Genomic DNA, 12,859 nt, shown 5'->3' on the forward strand with positions numbered 1-12,859 from the left:
AAGATAATGTGAACCTTTCCCTTCACCCCACGATCCCACTCCCCATCCCCAGAAGTAAGCACTGTTAACCGATGTGTTTCCTGGTCTTTTTTGATGCATTCACATTTATATATAAGCATATATATCATGTAGTTTTTGTACATAAATGGATTGATTTTAAGGCCTATTTATGTCATACTTCTTTTGTTGCCACTGTAATTGTCTTGTCATTTTATGCTTTTTTTTAAGGAAGCTTGTCACTGTGCTAACATCTATTGCCAATCTTCCTCTTTTTTTCTTTTCTCTCCCCAAAGCCTCAGTACATAGTTGTATATCATAGTTGTAGAGTTGTAGCTCTTCTATATGGGACGCTGCCTCAGCATGCCTTGGTGAGCAGTGAGTAGGTCTGTGCCCACAATCTGAACCAGTGAACCCTGGGCCACCAAAGCGGAATTCGCAAATTCAACCACTACGCCACTGGGGCCGGCACCATTTTATACTTTTAAAAGTAAGATTCTTGATACTTCAAAGGATTTTTGGTAGCCAGGGGGTAGCAGTGTGTCTACAAGTCAACCATTACTATAAAATTCAACATGTTATTTTAAAAGAAATTAATACTAAGAAATTAAAGAAATTAATGCTAATTAAGATGAATTTATAGTCTTTGTAGGGTAAGCATACCCAGAAAGAAATTTTGGTTTATAATTTTAAAACTACATTTCCATATATTTGATTTTATAAAACCATATTCCTCAATAGAGATCTTGATATCAAATTCATACCAAGGAATTTTCTTAAACCAGATTATTGTTTGTATGTATATGTGTTTGTGAATTTCTGTACCAGAAGCTTGAATAATAATCATTGGTTTTCCACCACTTACATGTTCATTCAAAACACATTTACTGAACATCTAGTCTAAAGTAAGCAGCATGCTAATCATGTGTTTTCTAAGGAGAAATATTTCTCAAACCAAAAGACATCTATTATGACAACATAAATTATTCCTATTTGGAAAACACCACTATGTGAAGGCACCATAAAAAGTGTTACTTTCTAGTTCCCACTTAATAAAGATTATACACACATATGTTGTTCAAGATGGGCCAATTTAAAAAGAAACAATTTCTGAAGCATTTAGACATATGGTTTTCTTGCTTTTGTTTCAAGAACAAATAATAATATTTAGGCTGGCAGATAAATATATTTTTGCAATCCAATTAATCTGGAAAACATAATTTGTAGAAATAAAACATCTCAGTTGAGTGATTAAAGGAAATGCCTAGGTAAGCCTGCAAATACATTGACCTTTCTCTGCATCCAGGTTGGGAAGCTCTAAGCCCACCACAAAGGAGACAGATGTAGGGGAGATTGACATCAGCAAGATGGTGGGATAGGAAGTCCCAGGCCTTGTTCCCACAGAGAAACACCAATTTAACAGTGAAATATCGACAAAACCCGAAGATAACAAGTGGAGCAATTAGAACACTTATGCACTGTTGATCAGAATGTAAAGCGGTGCAGCCATTATGGAAAATGGCATGGAGATTCCTCAAAATATTAAAAACAAACTATCATGTGATCCAGCAATCCCATTTCTGGGCATATATCCAAAAGAATTAAAATCTGTATCTCAAAGAGATATCTGCACTCCCAGGTTCACTGCAGCATTATTCACAATAGCCAAGACATAGAAACAACCTACATGCCCTGGACTGATGAATGAAGAAAGCAAATGTGTTGTAGACATACAAGGGACTATTATTCAGTCTTAAAAAAAGAAGGGAATCCTACCTCATGTGACAATATGGATCAACCTCAAGAACATTAAGCTAAGTGAAATAAGCCAGTTATTGAAGGTCAAATACTGCCTGATTCCACTTGTATGAAGTATTGAAAACAGACCCATAGAAGCAGAGAGTGGAATGATTGTTGCCAGGGTCTCGGGGGCGGGGTAAACGGAGAGTTGATGTTGAACGGGTGTAAAGTTTCAGGTACGCAAGATGAGGAAGTCGTGGAGCTCTGCTGTGGACGCTGCATCTACAGTCAACAATGCTGTATTGCGCCCTCAAAAATCTGTTAACAGTGTCGATCTCACGTTAAGTGTTGTTATCACAATAAAAAAGAGAGAGAGAGAAAGATGTGTAAGACGTATAGAGGTAGACCATCCCCCGGAAAAGCACAACCGAGACAGGAAAGGGAGTGAAAAAAGATAGAGACGTAACAAAACTGTACGTGACAGTGAAGTCACCGTTCTACTCTGCAGACGGTTTTGGAACCTCCTAGCTGGATGCTCCTAGAGGGTGATACTAATTTTCCGCTTAATTGTGTTGCCAGTTCGAGGCAGAGGAGATATTTTGCTACTGGACTAAATATTTACTATTGATTTGAGCTCTAATTTTTTGTATTTTCCATCTTTCTTTTGTTTTTTTTTTTTTTTTTGAGGAAGATCAGCCCTGAGCTAACATCCATGCTAACCATCCTCTTTTTGCTGAGGAAGACCGGCTCTGAGATAACATCTATCACCAATCCTCCTCCTTTTTTTTTTCCCCCAAAGCCCCAGCAGATAGTTGTATGTCATAGTTGCCTATCCTTCTAGTTGCTGTATGTGGGACTCGGCCTCAGCATGGCCAGAGAAGCGGTGCGTACGTGCACTCCTGGGGTCCAAACCTGGGCCGCCAGTAGCAGAGCATGCACTTAACCGCTAAGCCACGCCCCCACCTTTCTAATTTAAGTGTTTTTTGTTTTGTTTTGTTTCCCCAACCTAATGCCCTACATGCCTGGATTAGGAGAGAAAATTTAACAGATAACAATATTTTTATTTACACTTTCAATTTTATTTGCAACTTACAATTGTATTTACAAGTTTATTTAAAACATTTTTCTTTCTTTTTTTTTTTTTTTTATAATTTACAAAGGGAAAAGTAATTGTGTTAGTTTGCCAGGGCTGCCATAAAAACATACCACAGACTCGGTGGTTTAAATAACAGAAATTTATTCTCTGTCAGTTCTGGAGGCTGGAAGTCTGAGATCAAGGTGTGGGCAGGGCTGTTTTCTCCTGAGGACTCTCTCCTCGGTGTATAGATGGCTGTGTCCTCCCTGTGTCTTCACATGGTCTTCCCTCTGTGTGTGTCTGTGTCCTGATCTCGTCTTATGAAGCCACTAGTCACATTGGATTAGGACTCATCCTAATGGCCTCATTTTAACCTAATCATTTCTTTCAAGACCTTATCTGCAAACAGAGGCACATTCTGAGGTCCTGGGGGTTAGGGCTTCAATATATAAATTTTAGGGGAACACAATTCAACCAATAATAGCGATATACTTGGCATGGTAACTTTGTGTTACTTTATGTTTCAAAGATGACTGCAACAATTTCTTCTACTCCAGATTTTCTTCTGCAATGTGACCTTACCACCTTTCCATCAAAGGTGGGCCCATGTCCTTAAGTCTGGGGAGGCCTGTGACTTTTCCCTCTAGCAGAGTACAGCAAAAGTAGTGCTATGTGTCCTCTAAGATGGGTCACATAAGGCAATGGAGTTTCCACCTTAGCCATAGGAATAGCACATAGCCATAGCCATAGCTCAACTAGAAGACCTAAGTCACCATCTAAGAAATCTAACACCTTTCGGCCCCCACATTGTTAGCAGACCGCCTGGAAGAGTCCTCTGGTTAACAGCCATGTTCTTTGAATAATGCTGGCCCAAATGCCAGGCATGTAAGTGAAGAAGAAAATTTATTGACTTCAACCTCCCAAAATCTAAACTAGATGGCATTGGCTTTGTACCAACTGGCAAAGAGAAGCTAGGAACCATTAATGAGAGCTTGACACCCTCATGGGGAGTGTTAGTGGAAACTCAAAAGGCTTCAAGGAGGCTGTCAGTGAGGGATTTGAGGAAAGCGAGAAAAGTGGTATTGAAGCTGGAGGAAGGCAGACTCTTGTTACATCAAGGTGTGAAGTTGGTAGCTGTAATCTGAGGTAACATGGACAATAACTCAACAATCTGGCTAAAGAAAACCTGGGCAGTGTGTTAAGGAGCTGTCTTCATTCTGCTCACTGCTCATGGCAAAATGCCTGAAGAGAGATAAGCTAAAGAATAATCTACTCAATTTTCATGCAGAATTTTCCAGAAATACAAATGAGTCAGAACTTCCTGGGTCTGAAAACTGTATTTCATCCCCAGTCTCTCCCTCAGAGAAAGACAGGACCTCGGGACAAAGACCAAAACCTGGTTGCTGTCAGGAAAACATGGCCTTGGGGTAAAGAAGGGGCCATGGGTTTGCCTGTAACCCACCTCAGACCTCAGGAAGATTCAAGTTGTACCTCCTAGGCCTTTGCACAAGGACAAAAAGGCTTCTGAGATATGAGAGCCTGCATCCTAGGCACTCTCTGTTACACACGGGGCTTCCCAGAACACGAAGGGGAGTGTCCCTCGGCCTCTTTGCAGGGGCGCAAGACAGAGACGGGCCTGTTGTAGAGGTGTGGATCTGGCTTTTGTCTTATGGTGTGGATCCCAGGACTCTTCTAAAAGACATGCAGAGTTTTTAGAGAAATGGACCAGCAGAGGTAATGCAGAATGAACTAACGTGAATAGAGATAGTAAGAAACAAAAAAGCCAATTGCACAACCGCCTACCCAAGCCTTTCATGGCAGGAAGCAGCTAATAAGACCAGTCGTTGCAAACTCTGTCTGTTTCACATGAAAAAGGAAGGATGCTCAGAGGGTGGAATCTGTGACCATGCACAATGGTTGTTTAGTCCAGTAAGTTTGGGGGTTATTTGTAACACATCAGTAATAATCAGAATAGCAACCAATGCTTTTAATGAAAGTGGTCTCAGTGATTTCCTGGTCCAACCCTGTTCTCCAGGTGAAACCCTCATCCACCAAGCGCAGAAGGCAACTCAAGACAGCAAGATGGTGGAGAGCAGTCAAGTTCACTTATGGATATTTACACCACAGGGAGCTGGGTCTCTCATACACACACACGCATACCCCACACAGAGTTGGAGAGGTCTCAGGAAGAAAATGTGAAAAAAAAAGAGAAAAACACTAGGCTTTAACAGTTCATAACAAAACATTTCTGCAGGCACAGCACACTACTTACATTTCTGTCATTTTCTAATAATTTTTTTTTTTTTTGTGAGGTGATCAGCCCTGTGCTAACATCTGCCAATCCTCTTCTTTTTTTGCCCAGGAAAACCAGCCCTGGGCTAACATCCGTGCCCATCTTCCTCCACTTTATATGGGACGCCGCCACAGCATGGCTTGACAAGCGGTGCGTTGGTGCGCACCCGGGATCTGAACCAGCAAACCCTGGGCTGCCGCAGTGGAGCACAGCACTTAACCGCTTGCGCCACTGGGCCGGCCCCTGTAATAAATATTTTGAATGAATGAATGAAGTTATTTTTTATATGAGCTTGTTCAGACTCAACGAAGTTCAATCTCTTTGGGGCCTCTAAAACGCAACTTGTATAGAAAAAATACTTCTTAATGTAAACACGATCTTCAGTTTTCCTGAAGTTATAAGTTTGAATACATGTTTCATGTTTGAGAGGACAATTTATTGTGAAGTTTTAGAGATGTTTATGCCCTGGTACGTGGGCCTTCTGTAACGTGTGCCTGTCTGGGGGCATGCACCATGTCAGCCACACCTACGACAGCTCTTGTGTACGACAGAGACCCAACACGTGTCGATAACAGCCTGCATCAGTCCAGGTTCTGTGATGGGCTTATCTTTTTTGTGTCCAAGAAGATGTGCAAATAATAACTCAGTCTTTTTAATGACTTAATATGACAATGCAATTATCGAGAGGCACAATCCAACACAAGGCTATATTATTATCTCTTTTTGCATAATCACTCAGCAAAACTTGACAGAATTACTGAGGAAGTTGTGATAACGAGAATAATAATTTTTCAACATTATGCGTTTTGGCATTGGCTTTGATATGTGCACCTGCCAACAATTACTTTTCAGCCTAGAGAAAAGCTTCCCTCTAATTACACGATCTATGGTTTAGGGAGGGCTCTTTGCCATCCCTTTGTACCTTATCAGATCAAACTGTTCCCAAATCCATAGCAGAGGCCCGTGAATGTGTGCTCAGTTATGAGTTATGCCACCATCAACAGTTTGCAGAGCATCACCTACATGGTAGGTGCTTGAGAAAGAATTACTGAATTATTTAATTACATTGTATCCATTGTGCTCAGTTTACTGTAATGAAAGAAAAAATCATTTTAACACAAAACAACCCAATCGTGTTGTGGAATCTTTGCTTTAGGTTTCCGATTTAGTTCATTTTCAGTCTTGGCATCTCTTCTCTGCCTGGTGTGCAGTGAGCTCCACCTCTATCAGGTACAAATCTTCCTCAGGGCAGGAGACATATAAGCAACTCTCTCAATATTAACCAGTTAAAATAACGGGGTCATGTTTTTAGGTATTAGCCAGGGTGTTATTTTTGTCGTGTGGCAGTGGCGTTCTTTCTAGTAAACACTCCTTTCCTTTTTTAACGGTCACGTTGCGAATCTCCTGATCCTGTTTTGGGTAAAATTCCCAGAAATGATCGGTTAGACTGCCCTGGAAAGGAAAATCGACCATCAGCATCAAGAGAACCAGTTTCCACCGTCTCTGATCACCGTATCGTGGAGTCCTCAAGGGATTTAGAGGGTGGCTAACACCTCTCAGCAAAGAACGTTATAGAAGTATATCAAACACTGAGTGTAGGAAATAATTGTTAGCCAAAAACTGAGGTTTTTGAACTTTTATTTTTCTACTGATCTAATTTCATCTATACAGCAAATGTACAAGCAGCTTCCATAATCCATGAGCACTTGCTGAATCCACGAGTAAACATTACACCAAAATTAGCTTGAATTCAATGTTCAGTAATTGACCCATCCTTTGAGAAGAATGCCAGACCCAGTGATAGGGGCTGAGGATATAAAGACGAACGAAATGACTTCCTTTCCTCAAGGAACTCTGTATCCTGGTGGAGAGCCATATTCGTAAATAACTGCAAAGCCTTGCCGTACGTAATGGTACATAATGCCCCAAGCCCCGGTGAGACACTCATTTACTTACTCCACACCGGTGCCCTGAGCCTCTATGCACCAGGTGCTCTTCTAGGTGCCGGGGAATAAAGATGCCTGCTGCTGTGGAACCTGCATCCTCGTGGGGACACGCACTGAGAGCTGGCTGGCCCCTGGGAGGAGGTAACTTAAGAGAGATTTCCTGAACTCTTCCTTAAAGTAAACTGCTAAGTGGAGAAAGTGGTCACTTACTGCATGAGCAGAAGAGCACACGAACGCGAAAGAAAAAAATATAATGGCTTTAGAATAAGGGATATTTACGTATGACGGTATATTAAAGTAAGCAGATGAGAATGGAGGGGGGCTTTTACTGGGAATGGCGGTGAGAAGCTGGGCTAGGACACAGCCTGCAGGAAAGGTGCCTATTTAGATGGACTGAGCGACAATTTATGAGTAGTGCATGTGGCCTTGTATTAATACACGAGTTTAGAGTGAGTCTATTTGTAAGAAAACCCTTACTTCATGTGGACAGGTCCATTTACCAGGTATCATAAATGCTTATAGAATCCACAGGCACTCTGATTTCATTTTGCAGTTAATTCTATTCCCTTTTACAACAAAACACTTTACCAGACTGTCTAAATAATGTGGTATAACAGGCACTTTGCTCTCTGTCTCTACCCATCATGATGCTCAGGAGATGGAATATGGGAGAGGGCATTGGACAGAGCACCTGGAACTAACCCCGAGAAACCAGCCTCTAGTGGTGGAGGGTCAGATGAGATGGGAATCCAACTAAACAAACACTGGAAATATGACCCAATCGGAGGACATTGTTCCCCTGAGTTTAAATTGCAGTGTTATTAAAATCAGAATCAGGACAGTATCAACCAGAGGCTGTATTGTTAAACAAACACAAACAGGTCTCAGACCCTTCTGTGCTTCTCTTACCAGTAGGGTACTGGCCTGTGACTCCTTCATAAAATCTCTCATTTTGTGAGTTATGAGCTGGAATTCTGTTATTTTATGGAGCTTTAAATAATCAAAATTATCCTGGTGGATTAAAAAACATTTTGCTTTAGGGAAGTTTCTGTTCATATTACAAATGGTACTGAAACACTTGCAGGCTGTCATTTCATGCTGTGCATTGATTTTTGAAAATTATCTTACTGTTCTTAAAATATGCCTGATATATATGTTCTCAAAAGATATTGCTTTATAGATAAATTGGCTAAAATCATCTTCTTTGTTCACAGATCTTTGTAGCAGAACCAGCTTAAAGAATCCTCTGACTACTTCAATCAGACACAAAAGGCGAGATTGTCTTCACCCGATAACCACCACATGCTACACCAAGGGAATATTTTAATCTATTTAAAGGCTCAAGAATTCTAGGGTTGCATCCATTTTGAAGGTCAGATTTTAGCAAAATTAAAAATACATTTTTATACTCTGAATTAATGAAATAAGTAAATACTACAAATCTATTTTGAAAAATATTTGCCTTAGTAATTATTATTTATGCATTGTAAAAACTATATATGGCACTTTACTATACATAAAATATGGGATAATAAGTATTATATTCTGGTAAAAAAAAACACACTTAAAAATGGAATTTGCATTTTTAAAAAAGTTAAATTCTATTTTCTGTAGTTCAACCATACCAGCGTTTCCCGACACACATCTAGAGGGAACTGGAAGTGTCAATTAAAGAGAATAAATGATTTTCTGCCTCTAGAGTGGTTGAAAGCACAATCCAGGTAGATAAGAACAACGGGAAATGCCCACCCTGAACAAAAGCGTGTGAGAACAGACAGGAGAGACACTGACGGAGGAGCTGCGAGCTCTGTGAGGAGGGGCGAGTCTGGACACGCATCCTCTTCCACTCTCTCCTTGCCTGTCTGACCCAGGTGGCTCCCCACCACCATTCCACTGCGCCCTGGACAGGGGGATCAGCCAATCTCTCTCACTCCAGTGCTTCTGTGGAAGCCCACCTCAGATTCGCCTGAGAGCAACACCCCCAGCAGCCCTCTCAGGTCAGCCTGGCTTCTTTCCTCATCCTTGACCACTGGCCTGAGCTGAAGTCAAAGGCCTCACTCCCCTCCCTCCTGCCCAGAACCTCTTTGCTCTAGATCCCACGTCATCGAATGACACCAACAGATGTGTCTCCCGGTGTGGTCACTGTCCTACCTCGGGTTTGCCCAGAAGCAGACCCCAGGAAGGATAGGGGTACAAGCAGCTTATTTGTGGGGAGTAGGAACCAACAGTGGGGAGGAGGGGGAGCAGTAAATCAAGGTATGATGGTGAGCCAGCTGCCCAGTGGGTGGGGGGCTCTTACCCCCCAGGGAAATGGAAGAACTGTATGGACTTCTCTCTCCTCTCTCCTCGGGGACAGTGACAAAGCATCTCCTGCTAGTGATCACCTGACGGCTGCTGGGAGTGAAGGAGGGAGGTGATGCTTTGATTCCTCCAATTGACCACTCGGTTATCAGAGGGCATGGAAGCAAGAGAGGCAGCTGCCTGTCACTTACAGTCAGGCCCTCTCCTCACCCTGCTAGTATCCTGTCTCTTTTCTCTTGCCCCTCCTCCGCACCATGGATCTGCACCCCTAGTCCAGCAGAATCTGCAGGCAAGGGCACAGACGGCACACGTGGTCCCCGTGTGGTTCATGGGGAGGGGTGGGAGAGGAGGCACTCTGGGTTGTTGACATTTTTAATTTCCTGTATATTATAATGTTTAAACGTCTTGAAGAACCTCTCTGGCCTGGGAGAGACTGCCCTCCCAGGGCTAGCCAAGTCTTGGAGACAAAAAGGGCCCAGCCTGGAGCATGCCTGTGACATGCAAACTGCCCAATCCAGAGCAGACCTCCTCTACGAGCCTGGGCATCCCAGGAGGCGATATTCCTCTGTCGTCATCATCCAGGGCTAGGTACCGGGCAACCAGGGACCACCCCTACAGCCCAAAGCCCACCGTCATTATTCAAACTAGCCAGCCTGAAACTGTTCACCCTGCCTGCCTTCCCTTCCCGTGGCAACCCCAGGAAAGGCTGTGGCCTGGGCTGTCCCTTCACTCCTGTCTTCTGCCTCCTGACTACCTTCGTGCTTCCCCACGTGGCCCTGCGTGGTGTGCTGTGCCCCTTGTCTCTAGGACCCGTGAGTATAACAAACTTTGTTTTTTCCTGAGCCCCTCCTCCGTCTCATCTTGTGGCCCCATCTGACTGGCCATCTCATAAAAGGATACAGAACACACTCCTACTTCCTCAAACTGGGTTCTCAGACCCCTGCCTCCCAGCTGTGATGCCAAACCTTGAAGGACAGCGCTCTGACCCTACAAGGCTTGCACCTTTAAAAGCCACTCCAGCTTTCTATCAGGCAGAGAGCTCCGGTGGTGGTGTAGCAAGTGGCAGGTGCAGTGGAACTTGTGGCTCAATTCCTGTGTAAATGCATCCCTTGGTCAAAAGAGGTGTTAGGCTAAATCTCATAATTGTAAATCTCATAATAATAACTCTAACAGCACACAGATACTGGGGCTGTCCATGGCACAGAAGGCACATTAAGCAAACTCATACCCAGATACGTATCAATCCCAGTAGGAAATTACTGCCCTCTCCCACAATGGAGTGGGTCCATTGTAATAATAACCATCAAGTGGCTTGCTGGTCACATGATGTGGTTGTATAGTACCGAGGGCCCTCAGTGTTGGTCTCTGCTCCTGACAGGCCAGAATTCAACAAAGTGTAATGAGATGAGCCTTGGTGAGGGGACCCACGCTGCTGGGCCATGGATAGCCTCCATTGCTGCTGCCATCACTACTTCCTTCACGGGTCCCCGGTGCCAGCTCAGGGTGCCATGGATGAGCCTGACTGACCCCCACTGTGTGGGTCATCTGTCCACCTGCTGCTCAGGGCCTTTCTGCACTGGTGGGTATCATGAAACGGCAAAATCCCACACTTTGTGTTCATTCTGATTGTTCCATCTTTTCTTCTACGCTTTTCTTCCAGAACTCATCGTCCACCATTTTATAATTTTCATCTTTCCAGGCCTTGACCACCTAGCCAGACCATTCACAGCTGCCTAGGAGCTCATGTACATTCTTATTGCAGACGATTTTCTCCCCTACACACAAAGTTTGTGACCAGGGATACTATTCACAGCTCTGCTTGCTTCAAGAATTGCTTCTTGCTTTTGTTTTTCAGGTTCACCTATGAGCAAGGCATTATTGTCATAGAATTTTGTATTTGGCTTCCATCAATATATGTCCACACCATGATTTTTAAAAATTAAAGAACTTTGGAGGACAATTTGGGAAAGGGGACAAGTTTGCAAAGAGCAAGATCAATTCCAAGCTTTGTAAACAGCTGAAGAGAAAGACGATCTTGTCAGTAGGTCTACTGTTCCCTCATGAAGTTCAGGTGAAAATTCCCATAACTTCTTAATAAATCATACAATTGTCTGCACTCATTTTGCTTTGGGAAACAAAATTATGTAAGTAAGCTAAAATTAAATGTTACCTTACTTCTAGTGCTGAAGTCCTTCTGATTATTCTAATAACATGCAAATTACATCTTTACAACTCAAAGTACATAATTGCCTGAGTGTGCCAGTAGGAATTCAACTTATTAATTACATTAAAATTTATTCTACTAATTAAAGCCAACTCATTGCAATTATAAAACCTCAAATAAAGCTTCCATTAGAAAAATGAAGCCCTGACTGAAAAGAGGGATACTTTGGTTGCTTTTAAGTGTATTTATTAAGTCATTAATACACACAGATTGTTTCCTAGGATGTCTCCCAGGACTTATTAGTGTGGATTGATCTGAGTCAATTAATACCAGAATGACCCAAAGGAAGCTGTAATAACAACTAAAAATAAAATTTCTGTTTTTTTTGTTTTCTTTTGTTTTGTTTTTGAAAGTTACAATTTATTAGTGAGATTCTGGTCATGCAGTTACCACAGAAGCTTGTTGCTGAAGTACAAGTATAAAGTTTTCGTTTTAAGGGAGTTGCATCTGAAAGCTATCTTGTCATGTAATTTGTCTCATATTTGAAATGTCAAAACCAAGCGTCTCAGCCTTTAAATTTAAAGGTTGGTTAGTTATTTTATACCTGGTATAAACTCATAAATATGAATATTGATGACTGTGTTAAGATATTATTTTTATATAAAATATAAAATTTGGACAATACAGATACCAAGTCTTAAAAAAATTATATTTAAAATGTTACAAGTACCATAAGAGATGAGGCCATCTTGGACCCTATCCCTGGGGATGTCATCAAACCAAAGCACCAAAAATACCCAGTTTTAAAGCAGTTCCAGTGCAGGTGTTCCCCATGGCACAAACCCAAGCGTGAGCATCATTCTCTCACCTCTCCTTCTTGTCCACTGTCTCCCAGTGTTAGGTAAAGATTTCCTCTGCCCTCAATTGTTTCTGTGCTGGTCTTCATTCTAAATTCTTATCTTGGGGAAACGCTGCAAAGGATGAAAATTGCCTCTCAGGGATCCAGAGTCAGGATAATTTGACCAGGGAGATACAGGTCAGGAATTCACTGGGTCAACGTCAGAGGAACGGATAGGATTGGAAGGTCAGGTGGGTGTTTTGACTTTATTTTTTTTCTGTGTCAGCAGGTGTAGATGCATTTACTGGCAAAGCATGAAGGGGTAGATCCAGGAGGAAAACTAGAGAGAACCAAGAGAATGTGCCAGTTGGCAGAAAAGCAATTTTATCCAAATATAGTAATTTCCCAACTTATTTTTTCACCAATTCATCTCCACTTAGATAACCCTAAGTGTGATAATGGAATGTGGTAGCTCTCATGAACACCACTTATTCTAACTATGAGA

Source organism: Ceratotherium simum, chromosome 32, assembly GCF_057802395.1.
Source record: "Ceratotherium simum simum isolate JZ-2026a chromosome 32, ASM5780239v1, whole genome shotgun sequence".
NCBI lineage: Eukaryota > Metazoa > Chordata > Mammalia > Perissodactyla > Rhinocerotidae > Ceratotherium > Ceratotherium simum.